Source organism: Salmo salar, unplaced genomic scaffold (genome assembly GCF_965601325.2).
Source record: "Salmo salar unplaced genomic scaffold, fSalSal1 ptg000135l, whole genome shotgun sequence".
NCBI classification, from domain to species: domain Eukaryota; kingdom Metazoa; phylum Chordata; class Actinopteri; order Salmoniformes; family Salmonidae; genus Salmo; species Salmo salar.
Window position 1 is genome coordinate 585,878 of NW_027675320.1, and position 25,339 is coordinate 611,216.

The 25,339-nt window shown below is 42.8% G+C and overlaps 27 non-coding genes across 27 annotated transcripts; 18 read left to right on the forward strand and 9 right to left on the reverse strand.

The window, feature by feature from the left end:
- The first annotated feature begins 296 nt into the window (after nt 1-296).
- trnap-agg (transfer RNA proline (anticodon AGG)) lies at nt 297-368 on the forward strand. Its single transcript has one exon. It is a non-coding gene; the product is annotated as a tRNA-Pro (tRNA).
- Nucleotides 369-1,700: 1,332 nt separating this feature from the next.
- trnap-agg (transfer RNA proline (anticodon AGG)) lies at nt 1,701-1,772 on the forward strand. The gene has a single exon. It is a non-coding gene; the product is annotated as a tRNA-Pro (tRNA).
- Nucleotides 1,773-3,104: 1,332 nt separating this feature from the next.
- trnap-agg (transfer RNA proline (anticodon AGG)) lies at nt 3,105-3,176 on the forward strand. The gene has a single exon. It is a non-coding gene; the product is annotated as a tRNA-Pro (tRNA).
- Nucleotides 3,177-3,443: 267 nt separating this feature from the next.
- On the reverse strand, nt 3,444-3,515 carry trnag-ucc (transfer RNA glycine (anticodon UCC)). Its single transcript has one exon. It is a non-coding gene; the product is annotated as a tRNA-Gly (tRNA).
- Nucleotides 3,516-4,508: 993 nt separating this feature from the next.
- Nucleotides 4,509-4,580, forward strand: trnap-agg (transfer RNA proline (anticodon AGG)). Its single transcript has one exon. It is a non-coding gene; the product is annotated as a tRNA-Pro (tRNA).
- A 267-nt stretch (nt 4,581-4,847) lies between these two features.
- On the reverse strand, nt 4,848-4,919 carry trnag-ucc (transfer RNA glycine (anticodon UCC)). The gene has a single exon. It is a non-coding gene; the product is annotated as a tRNA-Gly (tRNA).
- Nucleotides 4,920-5,912: 993 nt separating this feature from the next.
- trnap-agg (transfer RNA proline (anticodon AGG)) lies at nt 5,913-5,984 on the forward strand. The gene has a single exon. It is a non-coding gene; the product is annotated as a tRNA-Pro (tRNA).
- Nucleotides 5,985-6,251: 267 nt separating this feature from the next.
- Nucleotides 6,252-6,323, reverse strand: trnag-ucc (transfer RNA glycine (anticodon UCC)). The gene has a single exon. It is a non-coding gene; the product is annotated as a tRNA-Gly (tRNA).
- Nucleotides 6,324-7,316: 993 nt separating this feature from the next.
- On the forward strand, nt 7,317-7,388 carry trnap-agg (transfer RNA proline (anticodon AGG)). The gene has a single exon. It is a non-coding gene; the product is annotated as a tRNA-Pro (tRNA).
- Nucleotides 7,389-8,720: 1,332 nt separating this feature from the next.
- Nucleotides 8,721-8,792, forward strand: trnap-agg (transfer RNA proline (anticodon AGG)). The gene has a single exon. It is a non-coding gene; the product is annotated as a tRNA-Pro (tRNA).
- Nucleotides 8,793-9,059: 267 nt separating this feature from the next.
- trnag-ucc (transfer RNA glycine (anticodon UCC)) lies at nt 9,060-9,131 on the reverse strand. The gene has a single exon. It is a non-coding gene; the product is annotated as a tRNA-Gly (tRNA).
- Nucleotides 9,132-10,122: 991 nt separating this feature from the next.
- On the forward strand, nt 10,123-10,194 carry trnap-agg (transfer RNA proline (anticodon AGG)). Its single transcript has one exon. It is a non-coding gene; the product is annotated as a tRNA-Pro (tRNA).
- Nucleotides 10,195-10,461: 267 nt separating this feature from the next.
- trnag-ucc (transfer RNA glycine (anticodon UCC)) lies at nt 10,462-10,533 on the reverse strand. Its single transcript has one exon. It is a non-coding gene; the product is annotated as a tRNA-Gly (tRNA).
- A 991-nt stretch (nt 10,534-11,524) lies between these two features.
- On the forward strand, nt 11,525-11,596 carry trnap-agg (transfer RNA proline (anticodon AGG)). The gene has a single exon. It is a non-coding gene; the product is annotated as a tRNA-Pro (tRNA).
- Nucleotides 11,597-11,863: 267 nt separating this feature from the next.
- Nucleotides 11,864-11,935, reverse strand: trnag-ucc (transfer RNA glycine (anticodon UCC)). Its single transcript has one exon. It is a non-coding gene; the product is annotated as a tRNA-Gly (tRNA).
- Nucleotides 11,936-12,926: 991 nt separating this feature from the next.
- On the forward strand, nt 12,927-12,998 carry trnap-agg (transfer RNA proline (anticodon AGG)). The gene has a single exon. It is a non-coding gene; the product is annotated as a tRNA-Pro (tRNA).
- Nucleotides 12,999-14,330: 1,332 nt separating this feature from the next.
- Nucleotides 14,331-14,402, forward strand: trnap-agg (transfer RNA proline (anticodon AGG)). Its single transcript has one exon. It is a non-coding gene; the product is annotated as a tRNA-Pro (tRNA).
- Nucleotides 14,403-15,734: 1,332 nt separating this feature from the next.
- trnap-agg (transfer RNA proline (anticodon AGG)) lies at nt 15,735-15,806 on the forward strand. Its single transcript has one exon. It is a non-coding gene; the product is annotated as a tRNA-Pro (tRNA).
- Nucleotides 15,807-17,138: 1,332 nt separating this feature from the next.
- trnap-agg (transfer RNA proline (anticodon AGG)) lies at nt 17,139-17,210 on the forward strand. Its single transcript has one exon. It is a non-coding gene; the product is annotated as a tRNA-Pro (tRNA).
- Nucleotides 17,211-18,542: 1,332 nt separating this feature from the next.
- On the forward strand, nt 18,543-18,614 carry trnap-agg (transfer RNA proline (anticodon AGG)). Its single transcript has one exon. It is a non-coding gene; the product is annotated as a tRNA-Pro (tRNA).
- A 267-nt stretch (nt 18,615-18,881) lies between these two features.
- trnag-ucc (transfer RNA glycine (anticodon UCC)) lies at nt 18,882-18,953 on the reverse strand. The gene has a single exon. It is a non-coding gene; the product is annotated as a tRNA-Gly (tRNA).
- A 993-nt stretch (nt 18,954-19,946) lies between these two features.
- Nucleotides 19,947-20,018, forward strand: trnap-agg (transfer RNA proline (anticodon AGG)). Its single transcript has one exon. It is a non-coding gene; the product is annotated as a tRNA-Pro (tRNA).
- Nucleotides 20,019-20,285: 267 nt separating this feature from the next.
- On the reverse strand, nt 20,286-20,357 carry trnag-ucc (transfer RNA glycine (anticodon UCC)). Its single transcript has one exon. It is a non-coding gene; the product is annotated as a tRNA-Gly (tRNA).
- A 993-nt stretch (nt 20,358-21,350) lies between these two features.
- trnap-agg (transfer RNA proline (anticodon AGG)) lies at nt 21,351-21,422 on the forward strand. Its single transcript has one exon. It is a non-coding gene; the product is annotated as a tRNA-Pro (tRNA).
- Nucleotides 21,423-22,754: 1,332 nt separating this feature from the next.
- Nucleotides 22,755-22,826, forward strand: trnap-agg (transfer RNA proline (anticodon AGG)). Its single transcript has one exon. It is a non-coding gene; the product is annotated as a tRNA-Pro (tRNA).
- Nucleotides 22,827-24,158: 1,332 nt separating this feature from the next.
- On the forward strand, nt 24,159-24,230 carry trnap-agg (transfer RNA proline (anticodon AGG)). The gene has a single exon. It is a non-coding gene; the product is annotated as a tRNA-Pro (tRNA).
- A 267-nt stretch (nt 24,231-24,497) lies between these two features.
- Nucleotides 24,498-24,569, reverse strand: trnag-ucc (transfer RNA glycine (anticodon UCC)). Its single transcript has one exon. It is a non-coding gene; the product is annotated as a tRNA-Gly (tRNA).
- Between the last annotated feature and the right edge of the window lie 770 nt (nt 24,570-25,339).

Consider the following 25,339-nt stretch of genomic DNA (forward strand, 5'->3'; position numbering starts at 1 on the left):
TTTTTTCAGTTTCTCTTTTAAAATATTAATTGATCTCATTTTGCTCAATATTCATTTGTCAACACTCATCATCAGTTTGCTGTCGCGGCTTAAGAAGACAGAATGTGAAAAACACAGCAGATGAAATACAAAAGATTTGAACTGAAGCCTGGTCAACAGTTTGGAAGACTGCTATGCTCACAAGTATAGCACAAACACTCACATGAGGTTCAATCTTTCCAAGCACCATGGACAAGAACAATGGATATCCTCATTGTCATTGCCGCAGAAAGCAAAACTATTTTGTTATTGTGTAAGGCTCGTTGGTCTAGGGGTATGATTCTCGCTTAGGGTGCGAGAGGTCCCGGGTTCAAATCCCGGATGAGCCCTTTTGCAGATCTTTTAACAAGCTCAGAGAGGCAGATCTCAGGCCACTGGTCGCAAACAGCCACCTCTTGGGCGCAGGACGAGGTGGCTGAATGGTTTAGGCGATGGACAGCTAATCTATTGTCATATTCACTAGTTGGCTCAATGTCGCACTTCATTTAGAAAACCTGCAAAAAGTAAGAGCAAATCGTACTTCCACGAAGATTGATTCCAATGTAATAGACTTGAAATTACACCCAGCCCCTAAAACTAGTGAATATGTCATGCTCTGCATTGGCCAGGAATCCAACCCGGGTCAACTGCTTGGAAGGCAGCTATGCTCACCACTATACCACCAATGCTATTTGAAGCTCGCTAGCAACATGGAGACATCGATTCATATCCTGACCGTCATTTTTGTGGAAAGTGAAAATTATTTGACCAAACGGATCGTTGGTGTTAGTGTACGATTATGGCTTAGGGTGCGAGAGGTCCCTGGTTAAAAAATCTATCATTTTAATCAGTACCTGTTACCTTCAGATTAGTCCCGTGACACTTGTGGGGAACGTAGGGCAAAACTGAGAACATTGTGACAAGTGGGGTCACATTAGTTTGTTGCCCAAAGATTTTGGATTCTACAAACAGAAGTTGGCACATAAAGGGTTCCGACTTCAGACGGGTCCCCTGACACTTGTGGGGGACGTAGAGACAAATTGGGAACACCACCGTGTTCGTGAGGGCCTCCCCTTTCCGGGGAGTGGTCATACGAATTTGTAGGTCAAACGGTTCAGAAGCTGCAGATGTTTTTGTGAGAAGACCGATTATAGGTATGTCTCATGGTTTGACTAACACCGCTCTAGCTCCACCACCTTTCATTGCAGATGTGGAGGTGTAACATAAACAGTTATGGAGGCTTGAGACAGATACGACACATCTCAATCTCTCTAGTTGAAAACTGATCGATTTGAATGGGTATTTTTTACATTCGTTTACTTTGATTCACGTACTGATGCATCAGTCAACTCAAAATAAATGAGCTCCATTCTTTTTGAAGTTTTATTTTTTCAGTTTCTCTTTTAAAATATTAATTGATCTCATTTTGCTCAATATTCATTTGTCAACACTCATCATCAGTTTGCTGTCGCGGCTTAAGAAGACAGAATGTGAAAAACACAGCAGATGAAATACAAAAGATTTGAACTGAAGCCTGGTCAACAGTTTGGAAGACTGCTATGCTCACAAGTATAGCACAAACACTCACATGAGGTTCAATCTTTCCAAGCACCATGGACAAGAACAATGGATATCCTCATTGTCATTGCCGCAGAAAGCAAAACTATTTTGTTATTGTGTAAGGCTCGTTGGTCTAGGGGTATGATTCTCGCTTAGGGTGTGAGAGGTCCCGGGGTCAAATCCCGGATGAGCCCTTTTGCAGATCTTTTAACAAGCTCAGAGAGGCAGATCTCAGGCCACTGGTCGCAAACAGCCACCTCTTGGGCGCAGGACGAGGTGGCTGAATGGTTTAGGCGATGGACAGCTAATCTATTGTCATATTCACTAGTTGGCTCAATGTCGCACTTCATTTAGAAAACCTGCAAAAAGTAAGAGCAAATCGTACTTCCACGAAGATTGATTCCAATGTAATAGACTTGAAATTACACCCAGCCCCTAAAACTAGTGAATATGTCATGCTCTGCATTGGCCAGGAATCCAACCCGGGTCAACTGCTTGGAAGGCAGCTATGCTCACCACTATACCACCAATGCTATTTGAAGCTCGCTAGCAACATGGAGACATCGATTCATATCCTGACCGTCATTTTTGTGGAAAGTGAAAATTATTTGACCAAACGGATCGTTGGTGTTAGTGTACGATTATGGCTTAGGGTGCGAGAGGTCCCTGGTTAAAAAATCTATCATTTTAATCAGTACCTGTTACCTTCAGATTAGTCCCGTGACACTTGTGGGGAACGTAGGGCAAAACTGAGAACATTGTGACAAGTGGGGTCACATTAGTTTGTTGCCCAAAGATTTTGGATTCTACAAACAGAAGTTGGCACATAAAGGGTTCCGACTTCAGACGGGTCCCCTGACACTTGTGGGGGACGTAGAGACAAATTGGGAACACCACCGTGTTCGTGAGGGCCTCCCCTTTCCGGGGAGTGGTCATACGAATTTGTAGGTCAAACGGTTCAGAAGCTGCAGATGTTTTTGTGAGAAGACCGATTATAGGTATGTCTCATGGTTTGACTAACACCGCTCTAGCTCCACCACCTTTCATTGCAGATGTGGAGGTGTAACATAAACAGTTATGGAGGCTTGAGACAGATACGACACATCTCAATCTCTCTAGTTGAAAACTGATCGATTTGAATGGGTATTTTTTACATTCGTTTACTTTGATTCACGTACTGATGCATCAGTCAACTCAAAATAAATGAGCTCCATTCTTTTTGAAGTTTTATTTTTTCAGTTTCTCTTTTAAAATATTAATTGATCTCATTTTGCTCAATATTCATTTGTCAACACTCATCATCAGTTTGCTGTCGCGGCTTAAGAAGACAGAATGTGAAAAACACAGCAGATGAAATACAAAAGATTTGAACTGAAGCCTGGTCAACAGTTTGGAAGACTGCTATGCTCACAAGTATAGCACAAACACTCACATGAGGTTCAATCTTTCCAAGCACCATGGACAAGAACAATGGATATCCTCATTGTCATTGCCGCAGAAAGCAAAACTATTTTGTTATTGTGTAAGGCTCGTTGGTCTAGGGGTATGATTCTCGCTTAGGGTGCGAGAGGTCCTGGGTTCAAATCCCGGATGAGCCCTTTTGCAGATCTTTTAACAAGCTCAGACAGGCAGATCTCAGGCCACTGGTCGCAAACAGCCACCTCTTGGGCGCAGGACGAGGTGGCTGAATGGTTTAGGCGATGGACAGCTAATCTATTGTGATATTCACTAGTTGGCTCAATGTCGCACTTCATTTAGAAAACCTGCAAAAAGTAAGAGCAAATCGTACTTCCACGAAGATTGATTCCAATGTAATAGACTTGAAATTACACCCAGCCCCTAAAACTAGTGAATATGTCACGCTCTGCATTGGCCGGGAATCGAACCCAGGTCAACTGCTTGGAAGGCAGCTATGCTCACCACTATACCACCAATGCTATGTGAAGCACGCTAGCAACATGGAGACATCGATTCATATCCTGACCGTCATTTTTGTGGAAAGTGAAAATTATTTGACCAAACGGATCGTTGGTGTTAGTGTACGATTATGGCTTAGGGTGCGAGAGGTCCCTGGTTAAAAAATCTATCATTTTAATCAGTACCTGTTACCTTCAGATTAGTCCCGTGACACTTGTGGGGAACGTAGGGCAAAAATGAGAACATTGTGACAAGTGGGGTCACATTAGTTTGTTGCCCAAAGATTTTGGATTCTACAAACAGAAGTTGGCACATAAAGGGTTCCGACTTCAGACGGGTCCCCTGACACTTGTGGGGGACGTAGAGATAAATTGAGAACACCACCGTGTTCGTGAGGGTCTCCCCTTTCCAGGGAGTGGTCATACGAATTTGTAGGTCAAACGGTTCAGAAGCTACAGATGTTTTTGTGAGAAGACCGATTATAGGTATGTCTCATGGTTTGACTAACACCGCTCTAGCTCCACCACCTTTCATTGCAGATGTGGAGGTGTAACATAAACAGTTATGGAGGCTTGAGACAGATACGACACATCTCAATCTCTCTAGTTGAAAACTGATCGATTTGAATGGGTATTTTTTACATTCGTTTACTTTGATTCACGTACTGATGCATCAGTCAACTCAAAATAAATGAGCTCCATTCTTTTTGAAGTTTTATTTTTTCAGTTTCTCTTTTAAAATATTAATTGATCTCATTTTGCTCAATATTCATTTGTCAACACTCATCATCAGTTTGCTGTCGCGGCTTAAGAAGACAGAATGTGAAAAACACAGCAGATGAAATACAAAAGATTTGAACTGAAGCCTGTTCAACAGTTTGGAAGACTGCTATGCTCACAAGTATAGCACAAACACTCACATGAGGTTCAATCTTTCCAAGCACCATGGACAAGAACAATGGATATCCTCATTGTCATTGCCGCAGAAAGCAAAACTATTTTGTTATTGTGTAAGGCTCGTTGGTCTAGGGGTATGATTCTCGCTTAGGGTGCGAGAGGTCCTGGGTTCAAATCCCGGATGAGCCCTTTTGCAGATCTTTTAACAAGCTCAGACAGGCAGATCTCAGGCCACTGGTCGCAAACAGCCACCTCTTGGGCGCAGGACGAGGTGGCTGAATGGTTTAGGCGATGGACAGCTAATCTATTGTGATATTCACTAGTTGGCTCAATGTCGCACTTCATTTAGAAAACCTGCAAAAAGTAAGAGCAAATCGTACTTCCACGAAGATTGATTCCAATGTAATAGACTTGAAATTACACCCAGCCCCTAAAACTAGTGAATATGTCACGCTCTGCATTGGCCGGGAATCGAACCCAGGTCAACTGCTTGGAAGGCAGCTATGCTCACCACTATACCACCAATGCTATGTGAAGCACGCTAGCAACATGGAGACATCGATTCATATCCTGACCGTCATTTTTGTGGAAAGTGAAAATTATTTGACCAAACGGATCGTTGGTGTTAGTGTACGATTATGGCTTAGGGTGCGAGAGGTCCCTGGTTAAAAAATCTATCATTTTAATCAGTACCTGTTACCTTCAGATTAGTCCCGTGACACTTGTGGGGAACGTAGGGCAAAACTGAGAACATTGTGACAAGTGGGGTCACATTAGTTTGTTGCCCAAAGATTTTGGATTCTACAAACAGAAGTTGGCACATAAAGGGTTCCGACTTCAGACGGGTCCCCTGACACTTGTGGGGGACGTAGAGATAAATTGAGAACACCACCGTGTTCGTGAGGGTCTCCCCTTTCCAGGGAGTGGTCATACGAATTTGTAGGTCAAACGGTTCAGAAGCTACAGATGTTTTTGTGAGAAGACCGATTATAGGTATGTCTCATGGTTTGACTAACACCGCTCTAGCTCCACCACCTTTCATTGCAGATGTGGAGGTGTAACATAAACAGTTATGGAGGCTTGAGACAGATACGACACATCTCAATCTCTCTAGTTGAAAACTGATCGATTTGAATGGGTATTTTTTACATTCGTTTACTTTGATTCACGTACTGATGCATCAGTCAACTCAAAATAAATGAGCTCCATTCTTTTTGAAGTTTTATTTTTTCAGTTTCTCTTTTAAAATATTAATTGATCTCATTTTGCTCAATATTCATTTGTCAACACTCATCATCAGTTTGCTGTCGCGGCTTAAGAAGACAGAATGTGAAAAACACAGCAGATGAAATACAAAAGATTTGAACTGAAGCCTGTTCAACAGTTTGGAAGACTGCTATGCTCACAAGTATAGCACAAACACTCACATGAGGTTCAATCTTTCCAAGCACCATGGACAAGAACAATGGATATCCTCATTGTCATTGCCGCAGAAAGCAAAACTATTTTGTTATTGTGTAAGGCTCGTTGGTCTAGGGGTATGATTCTCGCTTAGGGTGCGAGAGGTCCTGGGTTCAAATCCCGGATGAGCCCTTTTGCAGATCTTTTAACAAGCTCAGACAGGCAGATCTCAGGCCACTGGTCGCAAACAGCCACCTCTTGGGCGCAGGACGAGGTGGCTGAATGGTTTAGGCGATGGACAGCTAATCTATTGTGATATTCACTAGTTGGCTCAATGTCGCACTTCATTTAGAAAACCTGCAAAAAGTAAGAGCAAATCGTACTTCCACGAAGATTGATTCCAATGTAATAGACTTGAAATTACACCCAGCCCCTAAAACTAGTGAATATGTCACGCTCTGCATTGGCCGGGAATCGAACCCAGGTCAACTGCTTGGAAGGCAGCTATGCTCACCACTATACCACCAATGCTATGTGAAGCACGCTAGCAACATGGAGACATCGATTCATATCCTGACCGTCATTTTTGTGGAAAGTGAAAATTATTTGACCAAACGGATCGTTGGTGTTAGTGTACGATTATGGCTTAGGGTGCGAGAGGTCCCTGGTTAAAAAATCTATCATTTTAATCAGTACCTGTTACCTTCAGATTAGTCCCGTGACACTTGTGGGGAACGTAGGGCAAAACTGAGAACATTGTGACAAGTGGGGTCACATTAGTTTGTTGCCCAAAGATTTTGGATTCTACAAACAGAAGTTGGCACATAAAGGGTTCCGACTTCAGACGGGTCCCCTGACACTTGTGGGGGACGTAGAGACAAATTGGGAACACCACCGTGTTCGTGAGGGCCTCCCCTTTCCGGGGAGTGGTCAAACGAATTTGTAGGTCAAACGGTTCAGAAGCTGCAGATGTTTTTGTGAGAAGACCGATTATAGGTATGTCTCATGGTTTGACTAACACCGCTCTAGCTCCACCACCTTTCATTGCAGATGTGGAGGTGTAACATAAACAGTTATGGAGGCTTGAGACAGATACGACACATCTCAATCTCTCTAGTTGAAAACTGATCGATTTGAATGGGTATTTTTTACATTCGTTTACTTTGATTCACGTACTGATGCATCAGTCAACTCAAAATAAATGAGCTCCATTCTTTTTGAAGTTTTATTTTTTCAGTTTCTCTTTTAAAATATTAATTGATCTCATTTTGCTCAATATTCATTTGTCAACACTCATCATCAGTTTGCTGTCGCGGCTTAAGAAGACAGAATGTGAAAAACACAGCAGATGAAATACAAAAGATTTGAACTGAAGCCTGGTCAACAGTTTGGAAGACTGCTATGCTCACAAGTATAGCACAAACACTCACATGAGGTTCAATCTTTCCAAGCACCATGGACAAGAACAATGGATATCCTCATTGTCATTGCCGCAGAAAGCAAAACTATTTTGTTATTGTGTAAGGCTCGTTGGTCTAGGGGTATGATTCTCGCTTAGGGTGCGAGAGGTCCCGGGTTCAAATCCCGGATGAGCCCTTTTGCAGATCTTTTAACAAGCTCAGAGAGGCAGATCTCAGGCCACTGGTCGCAAACAGCCACCTCTTGGGCGCAGGACGAGGTGGCTGAATGGTTTAGGCGATGGACAGCTAATCTATTGTCATATTCACTAGTTGGCTCAATGTCGCACTTCATTTAGAAAACCTGCAAAAAGTAAGAGCAAATCGTACTTCCACGAAGATTGATTCCAATGTAATAGACTTGAAATTACACCCAGCCCCTAAAACTAGTGAATATGTCATGCTCTGCATTGGCCAGGAATCCAACCCGGGTCAACTGCTTGGAAGGCAGCTATGCTCACCACTATACCACCAATGCTATTTGAAGCTCGCTAGCAACATGGAGACATCGATTCATATCCTGACCGTCATTTTTGTGGAAAGTGAAAATTATTTGACCAAACGGATCGTTGGTGTTAGTGTACGATTATGGCTTAGGGTGCGAGAGGTCCCTGGTTAAAAAATCTATCATTTTAATCAGTACCTGTTACCTTCAGATTAGTCCCGTGACACTTGTGGGGAACGTAGGGCAAAACTGAGAACATTGTGACAAGTGGGGTCACATTAGTTTGTTGCCCAAATATTTTGGATTCTACAAACAGAAGTTGGCACATAAAGGGTTCCGACTTCAGACGGGTCCCCTGACACTTGTGGGGGACGTAGAGACAAATTGGGAACACCACCGTGTTCGTGAGGGCCTCCCCTTTCCGGGGAGTGGTCATACGAATTTGTAGGTCAAACGGTTCAGAAGCTGCAGATGTTTTTGTGAGAAGACCGATTATAGGTATGTCTCATGGTTTGACTAACACCGCTCTAGCTCCACCACCTTTCATTGCAGATGTGGAGGTGTAACATAAACAGTTATGGAGGCTTGAGACAGATACGACACATCTCAATCTCTCTAGTTGAAAACTGATCGATTTGAATGGGTATTTTTTACATTCGTTTACTTTGATTCACGTACTGATGCATCAGTCAACTCAAAATAAATGAGCTCCATTCTTTTTGAAGTTTTATTTTTTCAGTTTCTCTTTTAAAATATTAATTGATCTCATTTTGCTCAATATTCATTTGTCAACACTCATCATCAGTTTGCTGTCGCGGCTTAAGAAGACAGAATGTGAAAAACACAGCAGATGAAATACAAAAGATTTGAACTGAAGCCTGGTCAACAGTTTGGAAGACTGCTATGCTCACAAGTATAGCACAAACACTCACATGAGGTTCAATCTTTCCAAGCACCATGGACAAGAACAATGGATATCCTCATTGTCATTGCCGCAGAAAGCAAAACTATTTTGTTATTGTGTAAGGCTCGTTGGTCTAGGGGTATGATTCTCGCTTAGGGTGCGAGAGGTCCCGGGTTCAAATCCCGGATGAGCCCTTTTGCAGATCTTTTAACAAGCTCAGAGAGGCAGATCTCAGGCCACTGGTCGCAAACAGCCACCTCTTGGGCGCAGGACGAGGTGGCTGAATGGTTTAGGCGATGGACAGCTAATCTATTGTCATATTCACTAGTTGGCTCAATGTCGCACTTCATTTAGAAAACCTGCAAAAAGTAAGAGCAAATCGTACTTCCACGAAGATTGATTCCAATGTAATAGACTTGAAATTACACCCAGCCCCTAAAACTAGTGAATATGTCATGCTCTGCATTGGCCGGGAATCGAACCCGGGTCAACTGCTTGGAAGGCAGCTATGCTCACCACTATACCACCAATGCTATGTGAAGCTCGCTAGCAACATGGAGACATCGATTCATATCCTGACCGTCATTTTTGTGGAAAGTGAAAATTATTTGACCAAACGGATCGTTGGTGTTAGTGTACGATTATGGCTTAGGGTGCGAGAGGTCCCTGGTTAAAAAATCTATCATTTTAATCAGTACCTGTTACCTTCAGATTAGTCCCGTGACACTTGTGGGGAACGTAGGGCAAAACTGAGAACATTGTGACAAGTGGGGTCACATTAGTTTGTTGCCCAAAGATTTTGGATTCTACAAACAGAAGTTGGCACATAAAGGTTTCCGACTTCAGACGGGTCCCCTGACACTTGTGGGGGACGTAGAGACAAATTGGGAACACCAAAGTGTTCGTGAGGGCCTCCCCTTTCCGGGGAGTGGTCATACAAATTTGTAGGTCAAACGGTTCAGAAGCTGCAGATGTTTTTGTGAGAAGACCGATTATAGGTATGTCTCATGGTTTGACTAACACCGCTCTAGCTCCACCACCTTTCATTGCAGATGTGGAGGTGTAACATAAACAGTTATGGAGGCTTGAGACAGATACGACATCTCAATCTCTCTAGTTGAAAACTGATCGATTTGAATGGGTATTTTTTACATTCGTTTACTTTGATTCACGTACTGATGCATCAGTCAACTCAAAATAAATGAGCTCCATTCTTTTTGAAGTTTTATTTTTTCAGTTTCTCTTTTAAAATATTAATTGATCTCATTTTGCTCAATATTCATTTGTCAACACTCATCATCAGTTTGCTGTCGCGGCTTAAGAAGACAGAATGTGAAAAACACAGCAGATGAAATACAAAAGATTTGAACTGAAGCCTGTTCAACAGTTTGGAAGACTGCTATGCTCACAAGTATAGCACAAACACTCACATGAGGTTCAATCTTTCGAAGCACCATGGACAAGAACAATGGATATCCTCATTGTCATTGCCGCAGAAAGCAAAACTATTTTGTTATTGTGTAAGGCTCGTTGGTCTAGGGGTATGATTCTCGCTTAGGGTGCGAGAGGTCCCGGGTTCAAATCCCGGATGAGCCCTTTTGCAGATCTTTTAACAAGCTCAGAGAGGCAGATCTCAGGCCACTGGTCGCAAACAGCCACCTCTTGGGCGCAGGACGAGGTGGCTGAATGGTTTAGGCGATGGACAGCTAATCTATTGTCATATTCACTAGTTGGCTCAATGTCGCACTTCATTTAGAAAACCTGCAAAATGTAAGAGCAAATCGTACTTCCACGAAGATTGATTCCAATGTAATAGACTTGAAATTACACCCAGCCCCTAAAACTAGTGAATATGTCATGCTCTGCATTGGCCGGGAATCGAACCCGGGTCAACTGCTTGGAAGGCAGCTATGCTCACCACTATACCACCAATGCTATGTGAAGCTCGCTAGCAACATGGAGACATCGATTCATATCCTGACCGTCATTTTTGTGGAAAGTGAAAATTATTTGACCAAACGGATCGTTGGTGTTAGTGTACGATTATGGCTTAGGGTGCGAGAGGTCCCTGGTTAAAAAATCTATCATTTTAATCAGTACCTGTTACCTTCAGATTAGTCCCGTGACACTTGTGGGGAACGTAGGGCAAAACTGAGAACATTGTGACAAGTGGGGTCACATTAGTTTGTTGCCCAAAGATTTTGGATTCTACAAACAGAAGTTGGCACATAAAGGTTTCCGACTTCAGACGGGTCCCCTGACACTTGTGGGGGACGTAGAGACAAATTGGGAACACCAAAGTGTTCGTGAGGGCCTCCCCTTTCCGGGGAGTGGTCATACAAATTTGTAGGTCAAACGGTTCAGAAGCTGCAGATGTTTTTGTGAGAAGACCGATTATAGGTATGTCTCATGGTTTGACTAACACCGCTCTAGCTCCACCACCTTTCATTGCAGATGTGGAGGTGTAACATAAACAGTTATGGAGGCTTGAGACAGATACGACATCTCAATCTCTCTAGTTGAAAACTGATCGATTTGAATGGGTATTTTTTACATTCGTTTACTTTGATTCACGTACTGATGCATCAGTCAACTCAAAATAAATGAGCTCCATTCTTTTTGAAGTTTTATTTTTTCAGTTTCTCTTTTAAAATATTAATTGATCTCATTTTGCTCAATATTCATTTGTCAACACTCATCATCAGTTTGCTGTCGCGGCTTAAGAAGACAGAATGTGAAAAACACAGCAGATGAAATACAAAAGATTTGAACTGAAGCCTGTTCAACAGTTTGGAAGACTGCTATGCTCACAAGTATAGCACAAACACTCACATGAGGTTCAATCTTTCGAAGCACCATGGACAAGAACAATGGATATCCTCATTGTCATTGCCGCAGAAAGCAAAACTATTTTGTTATTGTGTAAGGCTCGTTGGTCTAGGGGTATGATTCTCGCTTAGGGTGCGAGAGGTCCCGGGTTCAAATCCCGGATGAGCCCTTTTGCAGATCTTTTAACAAGCTCAGAGAGGCAGATCTCAGGCCACTGGTCGCAAACAGCCACCTCTTGGGCGCAGGACGAGGTGGCTGAATGGTTTAGGCGATGGACAGCTAATCTATTGTCATATTCACTAGTTGGCTCAATGTCGCACTTCATTTAGAAAACCTGCAAAATGTAAGAGCAAATCGTACTTCCACGAAGATTGATTCCAATGTAATAGACTTGAAATTACACCCAGCCCCTAAAACTAGTGAATATGTCATGCTCTGCATTGGCCGGGAATCGAACCCGGGTCAACTGCTTGGAAGGCAGCTATGCTCACCACTATACCACCAATGCTATGTGAAGCTCGCTAGCAACATGGAGACATCGATTCATATCCTGACCGTCATTTTTGTGGAAAGTGAAAATTATTTGACCAAACGGATCGTTGGTGTTAGTGTACGATTATGGCTTAGGGTGCGAGAGGTCCCTGGTTAAAAAATCTATCATTTTAATCAGTACCTGTTACCTTCAGATTAGTCCCGTGACACTTGTGGGGAACGTAGGGCAAAACTGAGAACATTGTGACAAGTGGGGTCACATTAGTTTGTTGCCCAAAGATTTTGGATTCTACAAACAGAAGTTGGCACATAAAGGTTTCCGACTTCAGACGGGTCCCCTGACACTTGTGGGGGACGTAGAGACAAATTGGGAACACCAAAGTGTTCGTGAGGGCCTCCCCTTTCCGGGGAGTGGTCATACAAATTTGTAGGTCAAACGGTTCAGAAGCTGCAGATGTTTTTGTGAGAAGACCGATTATAGGTATGTCTCATGGTTTGACTAACACCGCTCTAGCTCCACCACCTTTCATTGCAGATGTGGAGGTGTAACATAAACAGTTATGGAGGCTTGAGACAGATACGACATCTCAATCTCTCTAGTTGAAAACTGATCGATTTGAATGGGTATTTTTTACATTCGTTTACTTTGATTCACGTACTGATGCATCAGTCAACTCAAAATAAATGAGCTCCATTCTTTTTGAAGTTTTATTTTTTCAGTTTCTCTTTTAAAATATTAATTGATCTCATTTTGCTCAATATTCATTTGTCAACACTCATCATCAGTTTGCTGTCGCGGCTTAAGAAGACAGAATGTGAAAAACACAGCAGATGAAATACAAAAGATTTGAACTGAAGCCTGTTCAACAGTTTGGAAGACTGCTATGCTCACAAGTATAGCACAAACACTCACATGAGGTTCAATCTTTCCAAGCACCATGGACAAGAACAATGGATATCCTCATTGTCATTGCCGCAGAAAGCAAAACTATTTTCTTATTGTGTAAGGCTCGTTGGTCTAGGGGTATGATTCTCGCTTAGGGTGCGAGAGGTCCCGGGTTCAAATCCCGGATGAGCCCTTTTGCAGATCTTTTAACAAGCTCAGAGAGGCAGATCTCAGGCCACTGGTCGCAAACAGCCACCTCTTGGGCGCAGGACGAGGTGGCTGAATGGTTTAGGCGATGGACAGCTAATCTATTGTCATATTCACTAGTTGGCTCAATGTCGCACTTCATTTAGAAAACCTGCAAAAAGTAAGAGCAAATCGTACTTCCACGAAGATTGATTCCAATGTAATAGACTTGAAATTACACCCAGCCCCTAAAACAAGTGAATATGTCATGCTCTGCATTGGCCGGGAATCGAACGCGGGTCAACTGCTTGGAAGGCAGCTATGCTCACCACTATACCACCAATGCTATGTGAAGCTCGCTAGCAACATGGAGACATCGATTCATATCCTGACCGTCATTTTTGTGGAAAGTGAAAATTATTTGACCAAACGGATCGTTGGTGTTAGTGTACGATTATGGCTTAGGGTGCGAGAGGTCCCTGGTTAAAAAATCTATCATTTTAATCAGTACCTGTTACCTTCAGATTAGTCCCGTGACACTTGTGGGGAACGTAGGGCAAAACTGAGAACATTGTGACAAGTGGGGTCACATTAGTTTGTTGCCCAAAGATTTTGGATTCTACAAACAGAAGTTGGCACATAAAGGGTTCCGACTTCAGACGGGTCCCCTGACACTTGTGGGGGACGTAGAGACAAATTGGGAACACCACCGTGTTCGTGAGGGCCTCCCCTTTCCGGGGAGTGGTCATACGAATTTGTAGGTCAAACGGTTCAGAAGCTGCAGATGTTTTTGTGAGAAGACCGATTATAGGTATGTCTCATGGTTTGACTAACACCGCTCTAGCTCCACCACCTTTCATTGCAGATGTGGGGGTGTAACATAAACAGTTATGGAGGCTTGAGACAGATACGACACATCTCAATCTCTCTAGTTGAAAACTGATCGATTTGAATGGGTATTTTTTACATTCGTTTACTTTGATTCACGTACTGATGCATCAGTCAACTCAAAATAAATGAGCTCCATTCTTTTTGAAGTTTTATTTTTTCAGTTTCTCTTTTAAAATATTAATTGATCTCATTTTGCTCAATATTCATTTGTCAACACTCATCATCAGTTTGCTGTCGCGGCTTAAGAAGACAGAATGTGAAAAACACAGCAGATGAAATACAAAAGATTTGAACTGAAGCCTGGTCAACAGTTTGGAAGACTGCTATGCTCACAAGTATAGCACAAACACTCACATGAGGTTCAATCTTTCCAAGCACCATGGACAAGAACAATGGATATCCTCATTGTCATTGCCGCAGAAAGCAAAACTATTTTGTTATTGTGTAAGGCTCGTTGGTCTAGGGGTATGATTCTCGCTTAGGGTGCGAGAGGTCCTGGGTTCAAATCCCGGATGAGCCCTTTTGCAGATCTTTTAACAAGCTCAGACAGGCAGATCTCAGGCCACTGGTCGCAAACAGCCACCTCTTGGGTGCAGGACGAGGTGGCTGAATGGTTTAGGCGATGGACAGCTAATCTATTGTGATATTCACTAGTTGGCTCAATGTCGCACTTCATTTAGAAAACCTGCAAAAAGTAAGAGCAAATCGTACTTCCACGAAGATTGATTCCAATGTAATAGACTTGAAATTACACCCAGCCCCTAAAAATAGTGAATATGTCACGCTCTGCATTGGCCGGGAATCGAACCGAGGTCAACTGCTTGGAAGGCAGCTATGCTCACCACTATACCACCAATGCTATGTGAAGCACGCTAGCAACATGGAGACATCGATTCATATCCTGACCGTCATTTTTGTGGAAAGTGAAAATTATTTGACCAAACGGATCGTTGGTGTTAGTGTACGATTATGGCTTAGGGTGCGAGAGGTCCCTGGTTAAAAAATCTATCATTTTAATCAGTACCTGTTACCTTCAGATTAGTCCCGTGACACTTGTGGGGAACGTAGGGCAAAACTGAGAACATTGTGACAAGTGGGGTCACATTAGTTTGTTGCCCAAAGATTTTGGATTCTACAAACAGAAGTTGGCACATAAAGGGTTCCGACTTCAGACGGGTCCCCTGACACTTGTGGGGGACGTAGAGACAAATTGGGAACACCACCGTGTTCGTGAGGGCCTCCCCTTTCCGGGGAGTGGTCATACGAATTTGTAGGTCAAACGGTTCAGAAGCTGCAGATGTTTTTGTGAGAAGACCGATTATAGGTATGTCTCATGGTTTGACTAACACCGCTCTAGCTCCACCACCTTTCATTGCAGATGTGGAGGTGTAACATAAACAGTTATGGAGGCTTGAGACAGATACGACACATCTCAATCTCTCTAGTTGAAAACTGATCGATTTGAATGGGTATTTTTTACATTCGTTTACTTTGATTCACGTACTGATGCATCAGTCAACTCAAAATAAATGAGCTCCATTCTTTTTGAAGTTTTATTTTTTCAGTTTCTCTTTTAAAATATTAATTGATCTCATTTTGCTCAATATTCATTTGTCAACACTCATCATCAGTTTGCTGTCGCGGCTTAAGAAGACAGAATGTGAAAAACACAGCAGATGAAATACAAAAGATTTGAACTGAAGCCTGGTCAACAGTTTGGAAGACTGCTATGCTCACAAGTATAGCACAAACACTCACATGAGGTTCAATCTTTCCAAGCACCATGGACAAGAACAATGGATATCCTCATTGTCATTGCCGCAGAAAGCAAAACTATTTTGTTATGGTGTAAGGCTCGTTGGTCTAGGGGTATGATTCTCGCATAGGGTGCGAGAGGTCCCGGGTTCAAATCCCGGATGAGCCCTTTTGCAGATCTTTTAACAAGCTCAGAGAGGCAGATCTCAGGCCACTGGTCGCAAACAGCCACCTCTTGGGCGCAGGACGAGGTGGCTGAATGGTTTAGGCGATGGACAGCTAATCTATTGTCATATTCACTAGTTGGCTCAATGTCGCACTTCATTTAGAAAACCTGCAAAAAGTAAGAGCAAATCGTACTTCCACGAAGATTGATTCCAATGTAATAGACTTGAAATTACACCCAGCCCCTAAAACTAGTGAATATGTCATGCTCTGCATTGGCCAGGAATCCAACCCGGGTCAACTGCTTGGAAGGCAGCTATGCTCACCACTATACCACCAATGCTATTTGAAGCTCGCTAGCAACATGGAGACATCGATTCATATCCTGACCGTCATTTTTGTGGAAAGTGAAAATTATTTGACCAAACGGATCGTTGGTGTTAGTGTACGATTATGGCTTAGGGTGCGAGAGGTCCCTGGTTAAAAAATCTATCATTTTAATCAGTACCTGTTACCTTCAGATTAGTCCCGTGACACTTGTGGGGAACGTAGGGCAAAACTGAGAACATTGTGACAAGTGGGGTCACATTAGTTTGTTGCCCAAAGATTTTGGATTCTACAAACAGAAGTTGGCACATAAAGGGTTCCGACTTCAGACGGGTCCCCTGACACTTGTGGGGGACGTAGAGACAAATTGGGAACACCACCGTGTTCGTGAGGGCCTCCCCTTTCCGGGGAGTGGTCATACGAATTTGTAGGTCAAACGGTTCAGAAGCTGCAGATGTTTTTGTGAGAAGACCGATTATAGGTATGTCTCATGGTTTGACTAACACCGCTCTAGCTCCACCACCTTTCATTGCAGATGTGGAGGTGTAACATAAACAGTTATGGAGGCTTGAGACAGATACGACACATCTCAATCTCTCTAGTTGAAAACTGATCGATTTGAATGGGTATTTTTTACATTCGTTTACTTTGATTCACGTACTGATGCATCAGTCAACTCAAAATAAATGAGCTCCATTCTTTTTGAAGTTTTATTTTTTCAGTTTCTCTTTTAAAATATTAATTGATCTCATTTTGCTCAATATTCATTTGTCAACACTCATCATCAGTTTGCTGTCGCGGCTTAAGAAGACAGAATGTGAAAAACACAGCAGATGAAATACAAAAGATTTGAACTGAAGCCTGGTCAACAGTTTGGAAGACTGCTATGCTCACAAGTATAGCACAAACACTCACATGAGGTTCAATCTTTCCAAGCACCATGGACAAGAACAATGGATATCCTCATTGTCATTGCCGCAGAAAGCAAAACTATTTTGTTATTGTGTAAGGCTCGTTGGTCTAGGGGTATGATTCTCGCATAGGGTGCGAGAGGTCCCGGGTTCAAATCCCGGATGAGCCCTTTTGCAGATCTTTTAACAAGCTCAGAGAGGCAGATCTCAGGCCACTGGTCGCAAACAGCCACCTCTTGGGTGCAGGACGAGGTGGCTGAATGGTTTAGGCGATGGACAGCTAATCTATTGTCATATTCACTAGTTGGCTCAATGTCGCACTTCATTTAGAAAACCTGCAAAAAGTAAGAGCAAATCGTACTTCCACGAAGATTGATTCCAATGTAATAGACTTGAAATTACACCCAGCCCCTAAAACTAGTGAATATGTCATGCTCTGCATTGGCCAGGAATCCAACCCGGGTCAACTGCTTGGAAGGCAGCTATGCTCACCACTATACCACCAATGCTATTTGAAGCTCGCTAGCAACATGGAGACATCGATTCATATCCTGACCGTCATTTTTGTGGAAAGTGAAAATTATTTGACCAAACGGATCGTTGGTGTTAGTGTACGATTATGGCTTAGGGTGCGAGAGGTCCCTGGTTAAAAAATCTATCATTTTAATCAGTACCTGTTACCTTCAGATTAGTCCCGTGACACTTGTGGGGAACGTAGGGCAAAACTGAGAACATTGTGACAAGTGGGGTCACATTAGTTTGTTGCCCAAAGATTTTGGATTCTGCAAACAGAAGTTGGCACATAAAGGGTTCCGACTTCAGACGGGTCCCCTGACACTTGTGGGGGACGTAGAGACAAATTGGAAACACCACCGTGTTCGTGAGGGCCTCCCCTTTCCGGGGAGTGGTCATACGAATTTGTAGGTCAAACGGTTCAGAAGCTGCAGATGTTTTTGTGAGAAGACCGATTATAGGTATGTCTCATGGTTTGACTAACACCGCTCTAGCTCCACCACCTTTCATTGCAGATGTGGAGGTGTAACATAAACAGTTATGGAGGCTTGAGACAGATACGACACATCTCAATCTCTCTAGTTGAAAACTGATCGATTTGAATGGGTATTTTTTACATTCGTTTACTTTGATTCACGTACTGATGCATCAGTCAACTCAAAATAAATGAGCTCCATTCTTTTTGAAGTTTTATTTTTTCAGTTTCTCTTTTAAAATATTAATTGATCTCATTTTGCTCAATATTCATTTGTCAACACTCATCATCAGTTTGCTGTCGCGGCTTAAGAAGACAGAATGTGAAAAACACAGCAGATGAAATACAAAAGATTTGAACTGAAGCCTGGTCAACAGTTTGGAAGACTGCTATGCTCACAAGTATAGCACAAACACTCACATGAGGTTCAATCTTTCCAAGCACCATGGACAAGAACAATGGATATCCTCATTGTCATTGCCGCAGAAAGCAAAACTATTTTGTTATCGTGTAAGGCTCGTTGGTCTAGGGGTATGATTCTCGCTTAGGGTGCGAGAGGTCCCGGGTTCAAATCCCGGATGAGCCCTTTTGCAGATCTTTTAACAAGCTCAGACAGGCAGATCTCAGGCCACTGGTCGCAAACAGCCACCTCTTGGGCGCAGGACGAGGTGGCTGAATGGTTTAGGCGATGGACAGCTAATCTATTGTGATATTCACTAGTTGGCTCAATGTTGCACTTCATTTAGAAAACCTGCAAAAAGTAAGAGCAAATCGTACTTCCACGAAGATTGATTCCAATGTAATAGACTTGAAATTACACCCAGCCCCTAAAAGTAGTGAATATGTCATGCTCTGCATTGGCCGGGAATCGAACCCGGGTCAACTGCTTGGAAGGCAGCTATGCTCACCACTATACCACCAATGCTATGTGAAGCACGCTAGCAACATGGAGACATCGATTCATATCCTGACCGTCATTTTTGTGGAAAGTGAAAATTATTTGACCAAACGGATCGTTGGTGTTAGTGTACGATTATGGCTTAGGGTGCGAGAGGTCCCTGGTTAAAAAATCTATCATTTTAATCAGTACCTGTTACCTTCAGATTAGTCCCGTGACACTTGTGGGGAACGTAGGGCAAAACTGAGAACATTGTGACAAGTGGGGTCACATTAGTTTGTTGCCCAAAGATTTTGGATTCTACAAACAGAAGTTGGCACATAAAGGGTTCCGACTTCAGACGGGTCCCCTGACACTTGTGGGGGACGTAGAGATAAATTGAGAACACCACCGTGTTCGTGAGGGTCTCCCCTTTCCAGGGAGTGGTCATACGAATTTGTAGGTCAAACGGTTCAGAAGCTACAGATGTTTTTGTGAGAAGACCGATTATAGGTATGTCTCATGGTTTGACTAACACCGCTCTAGCTCCACCACCTTTCATTGCAGATGTGGAGGTGTAACATAAACAGTTATGGAGGCTTGAGACAGATGCGACACATCTCAATCTCTCTAGTTGAAAACTGATCGATTTGAATGGGTATTTTTTACATTCGTTTACTTTGATTCACGTACTGATGCATCAGTCAACTCAAAATAAATGAGCTCCATTCTTTTTGAAGTTTTATTTTTTCAGTTTCTCTTTTAAAATATTAATTGATCTCATTTTGCTCAATATTCATTTGTCAACACTCATCATCAGTTTGCTGTCGCGGCTTAAGAAGACAGAATGTGAAAAACACAGCAGATGAAATACAAAAGATTTGAACTGAAGCCTGGTCAACAGTTTGGAAGACTGCTATGCTCACAAGTATAGCACAAACACTCACATGAGGTTCAATCTTTCCAAGCACCATGGACAAGAACAATGGATATCCTCATTGTCATTGCCGCAGAAAGCAAAACTATTTTGTTATTGTGTAAGGCTCGTTGGTCTAGGGGTATGATTCTCGCTTAGGGTGCGAGAGGTCCCGGGTTCAAATCCCGGATGAGCCCTTTTGCAGATCTTTTAACAAGCTCAGACAGGCAGATCTCAGGCCACTGGTCGCAAACAGCCACCTCTTGGGCGCAGGACGAGGTGGCTGAATGGTTTAGGCGATGGACAGCTAATCTATTGTGATATTCACTAGTTGGCTCAATGTTGCACTTCATTTAGAAAACCTGCAAAAAGTAAGAGCAAATCGTACTTCCACGAAGATTGATTCCAATGTAATAGACTTGAAATTACACCCAGCCCCTAAAAGTAGTGAATATGTCATGCTCTGCATTGGCCGGGAATCGAACCCGGGTCAACTGCTTGGAAGGCAGCTATGCTCACCACTATACCACCAATGCTATTTGAAGCTCGCTAGCAACATGGAGACATCGATTCATATCCTGACCGTCATTTTTGTGGAAAGTGAAAATTATTTGACCAAACGGATCGTTGGTGTTAGTGTACGATTATGGCTTAGGGTGCGAGAGGTCCCTGGTTAAAAAATCTATCATTTTAATCAGTACCTGTTACCTTCAGATTAGTCCCGTGACACTTGTGGGGAACGTAGGGCAAAACTGAGAACATTGTGACAAGTGGGGTCACATTAGTTTGTTGCCCAAAGATTTTGGATTCTACAAACAGAAGTTGGCACATAAAGGGTTCCGACTTCAGACGGGTCCCCTGACACTTGTGGGGGACGTAGAGATAAATTGAGAACACCACCGTGTTCGTGAGGGTCTCCCCTTTCCAGGGAGTGGTCATACGAATTTGTAGGTCAAACGGTTCAGAAGCTACAGATGTTTTTGTGAGAAGACCGATTATAGGTATGTCTCATGGTTTGACTAACACCGCTCTAGCTCCACCACCTTTCATTGCAGATGTGGAGGTGTAACATAAACAGTTATGGAGGCTTGAGACAGATACGACACATCTCAATCTCTCTAGTTGAAAACTGATCGATTTGAATGGGTATTTTTTACATTCGTTTACTTTGATTCACGTACTGATGCATCAGTCAACTCAAAATAAATGAGCTCCATTCTTTTTGAAGTTTTATTTTTTCAGTTTCTCTTTTAAAATATTAATTGATCTCATTTTGCTCAATATTCATTTGTCAACACTCATCATCAGTTTGCTGTCGCGGCTTAAGAAGACAGAATGTGAAAAACACAGCAGATGAAATACAAAAGATTTGAACTGAAGCCTGGTCAACAGTTTGGAAGACTGCTATGCTCACAAGTATAGCACAAACACTCACATGAGGTTCAATCTTTCCAAGCACCATGGACAAGAACAATGGATATCCTCATTGTCATTGCCGCAGAAAGCAAAACTATTTTGTTATTGTGTAAGGCTCGTTGGTCTAGGGGTATGATTCTCGCTTAGGGTGCGAGAGGTCCCGGGTTCAAATCCCGGATGAGCCCTTTTGCAGATCTTTTAACAAGCTCAGAGAGGCAGATCTCAGGCCACTGGTCGCAAACAGCCACCTCTTGGGCGCAGGACGAGGTGGCTGAATGGTTTAGGCGATGGACAGCTAATCTATTGTCATATTCACTAGTTGGCTCAATGTCGCACTTCATTTAGAAAACCTGCAAAAAGTAAGAGCAAATCGTACTTCCACGAAGATTGATTCCAATGTAATAGACTTGAAATTACACCCAGCCCCTAAAACTAGTGAATATGTCATGCTCTGCATTGGCCAGGAATCCAACCCGGGTCAACTGCTTGGAAGGCAGCTATGCTCACCACTATACCACCAATGCTATTTGAAGCTCGCTAGCAACATGGAGACATCGATTCATATCCTGACCGTCATTTTTGTGGAAAGTGAAAATTATTTGACCAAACGGATCGTTGGTGTTAGTGTACGATTATGGCTTAGGGTGCGAGAGGTCCCTGGTTAAAAAATCTATCATTTTAATCAGTACCTGTTACCTTCAGATTAGTCCCGTGACACTTGTGGGGAACGTAGGGCAAAACTGAGAACATTGTGACAAGTGGGGTCACATTAGTTTGTTGCCCAAAGATTTTGGATTCTACAAACAGAAGTTGGCACATAAAGGGTTCCGACTTCAGACGGGTCCCCTGACACTTGTGGGGGACGTAGAGACAAATTGGGAACACCACCGTGTTCGTGAGGGCCTCCCCTTTCCGGGGAGTGGTCATACGAATTTGTAGGTCAAACGGTTCAGAAGCTGCAGATGTTTTTGTGAGAAGACCGATTATAGGTATGTCTCATGGTTTGACTAACACCGCTCTAGCTCCACCACCTTTCATTGCAGATGTGGAGGTGTAACATAAACAGTTATGGAGGCTTGAGACAGATACGACACATCTCAATCTCTCTAGTTGAAAACTGATCGATTTGAATGGGTATTTTTTACATTCGTTTACTTTGATTCACGTACTGATGCATCAGTCAACTCAAAATAAATGAGCTCCATTCTTTTTGAAGTTTTATTTTTTCAGTTTCTCTTTTAAAATATTAATTGATCTCATTTTGCTCAATATTCATTTGTCAACACTCATCATCAGTTTGCTGTCGCGGCTTAAGAAGACAGAATGTGAAAAACACAGCAGATGAAATACAAAAGATTTGAACTGAAGCCTGGTCAACAGTTTGGAAGACTGCTATGCTCACAAGTATAGCACAAACACTCACATGAGGTTCAATCTTTCCAAGCACCATGGACAAGAACAATGGATATCCTCATTGTCATTGCCGCAGAAAGCAAAACTATTTTGTTATTGTGTAAGGCTCGTTGGTCTAGGGGTATGATTCTCGCATAGGGTGCGAGAGGTCCCGGGTTCAAATCCCGGATGAGCCCTTTTGCAGATCTTTTAACAAGCTCAGAGAGGCAGATCTCAGGCCACTGGTCGCAAACAGCCACCTCTTGGGTGCAGGACGAGGTGGCTGAATGGTTTAGGCGATGGACAGCTAATCTATTGTCATATTCACTAGTTGGCTCAATGTCGCACTTCATTTAGAAAACCTGCAAAAAGTAAGAGCAAATCGTACTTCCACGAAGATTGATTCCAATGTAATAGACTTGAAATTACACCCAGCCCCTAAAACTAGTGAATATGTCATGCTCTGCATTGGCCAGGAATCCAACCCGGGTCAACTGCTTGGAAGGCAGCTATGCTCACCACTATACCACCAATGCTATTTGAAGCTCGCTAGCAACATGGAGACATCGATTCATATCCTGACCGTCATTTTTGTGGAAAGTGAAAATTATTTGACCAAACGGATCGTTGGTGTTAGTGTACGATTATGGCTTAGGGTGCGAGAGGTCCCTGGTTAAAAAATCTATCATTTTAATCAGTACCTGTTACCTTCAGATTAGTCCCGTGACACTTGTGGGGAACGTAGGGCAAAACTGAGAACATTGTGACAAGTGGGGTCACATTAGTTTGTTGCCCAAAGATTTTGGATTCTGCAAACAGAAGTTGGCACATAAAGGGTTCCGACTTCAGACGGGTCCCCTGACACTTGTGGGGGACGTAGAGACAAATTGGAAACACCACCGTGTTCGTGAGGGCCTCCCCTTTCCGGGGAGTGGTCATACGAATTTGTAGGTCAAACGGTTCAGAAGCTGCAGATGTTTTTGTGAGAAGACCGATTATAGGTATGTCTCATGGTTTGACTAACACCGCTCTAGCTCCACCACCTTTCATTGCAGATGTGGAGGTGTAACATAAACAGTTATGGAGGCTTGAGACAGATACGACACATCTCAATCTCTCTAGTTGAAAACTGATCGATTTGAATGGGTATTTTTTACATTCGTTTACTTTGATTCACGTACTGATGCATCAGTCAACTCAAAATAAATGAGCTCCATTCTTTTTGAAGTTTTATTTTTTCAGTTTCTCTTTTAAAATATTAATTGATCTGATTTTGCTCAATATTCATTTGTCAACACTCATCATCAGTTTGCTGTCGCGGCTTAAGAAGACAGAATGTGAAAAACACAGCAGATGAAATACAAAAGATTTGAACTGAAGCCTGGTCAACAGTTTGGAAGACTGCTATGCTCACAAGTATAGCACAAACACTCACATGAGGTTCAATCTTTCCAAGCACCATGGACAAGAACAATGGATATCCTCATTGTCATTGCCGCAGAAAGCAAAACTATTTTGTTATTGTGTAAGGCTCGTTGGTCTAGGGGTATGATTCTCGCTTAGGGTGCGAGAGGTCCCGGGTTCAAATCCCGGATGAGCCCTTTTGCAGATCTTTTAACAAGCTCAGAGAGGCAGATCTCAGGCCACTGGTCGCAAACAGCCACCTCTTGGGCGCAGGACGAGGTGGCTGAATGGTTTAGGCGATGGACAGCTAATCTATTGTCATATTCACTAGTTGGCTCAATGTCGCACTTCATTTAGAAAACCTGCAAAAAGTAAGAGCAAATCGTACTTCCACGAAGATTGATTCCAATGTAATAGACTTGAAATTACACCCAGCCCCTAAAACTAGTGAATATGTCATGCTCTGCATTGGCCGGGAATCGAACCCGGGTCAACTGCTTGGAAGGCAGCTATGCTCACCACTATACCACCAATGCTATGTGAAGCTCGCTAGCAACATGGAGACATCGATTCATATCCTGACCGTCATTTTTGTGGAAAGTGAAAATTATTTGACCAAACGGATCGTTGGTGTTAGTGTACGATTATGGCTTAGGGTGCGAGAGGTCCCTGGTTAAAAAATCTATCATTTTAATCAGTACCTGTTACCTTCAGATTAGTCCCGTGACACTTGTGGGGAACGTAGGGCAAAACTGAGAACATTGTGACAAGTGGGGTCACATTAGTTTGTTGCCCAAAGATTTTGGATTCTACAAACAGAAGTTGGCACATAAAGGTTTCCGACTTCAGACGGGTCCCCTGACACTTGTGGGGGACGTAGAGACAAATTGGGAACACCAAAGTGTTCGTGAGGGCCTCCCCTTTCCGGGGAGTGGTCATACAAATTTGTAGGTCAAACGGTTCAGAAGCTGCAGATGTTTTTGTGAGAAGACCGATTATAGGTATGTCTCATGGTTTGACTAACACCGCTCTAGCTCCACCACCTTTCATTGCAGATGTGGAGGTGTAACATAAACAGTTATGGAGGCTTGAGACAGATACGACATCTCAATCTCTCTAGTTGAAAACTGATCGATTTGAATGGGTATTTTTTACATTCGTTTACTTTGATTCACGTACTGATGCATCAGTCAACTCAAAATAAATGAGCTCCATTCTTTTTGAAGTTTTATTTTTTCAGTTTCTCTTTTAAAATATTAATTGATCTGATTTTGCTCAATATTCATTTGTCAACACTCATCATCAG